Genomic DNA, 284 nt, shown 5'->3' with positions numbered 1-284 from the left:
AGATAGAGGAATTTGTGTAGTCTACTAATTTTTAAAAAATCTTTTAAGATTATGTACATCAGAGTTTCATCATGCAAAACAAATTTTTTTCCCAATTACCCATTCCTGCTTCCAAGATATACATTGATATCCTTTCATATTTCTTCAGGATTCTTACTTAGAATTCAACTTTTTATTACTTACATGGGATCATTTCTGATCTAGCACTAAAAAAAAAAGTGTTATCTTTATACAATAAATTTTGGGAAAATTCTTATATTCATACATGGGGTGTGCTAGCTTCA

At 28.2% G+C, this 284-nt stretch overlaps 1 protein-coding gene across 1 annotated transcript in view; it reads left to right on the top strand.

Moving 5' to 3' along the window:
• The window catches only part of LOC119586615 (NUAK family SNF1-like kinase 1), an 18,566-nt gene that overhangs the window by 17,016 nt on the left and 1,266 nt on the right, over positions 1–284 (top strand). The window lies entirely within an intron of this gene.

This window comes from Penaeus monodon, chromosome 21, assembly GCF_015228065.2.
Source record: "Penaeus monodon isolate SGIC_2016 chromosome 21, NSTDA_Pmon_1, whole genome shotgun sequence".
NCBI lineage: Eukaryota > Metazoa > Arthropoda > Malacostraca > Decapoda > Penaeidae > Penaeus > Penaeus monodon.
This window is presented reverse-complemented; position numbering and strand designations above follow the sequence as displayed.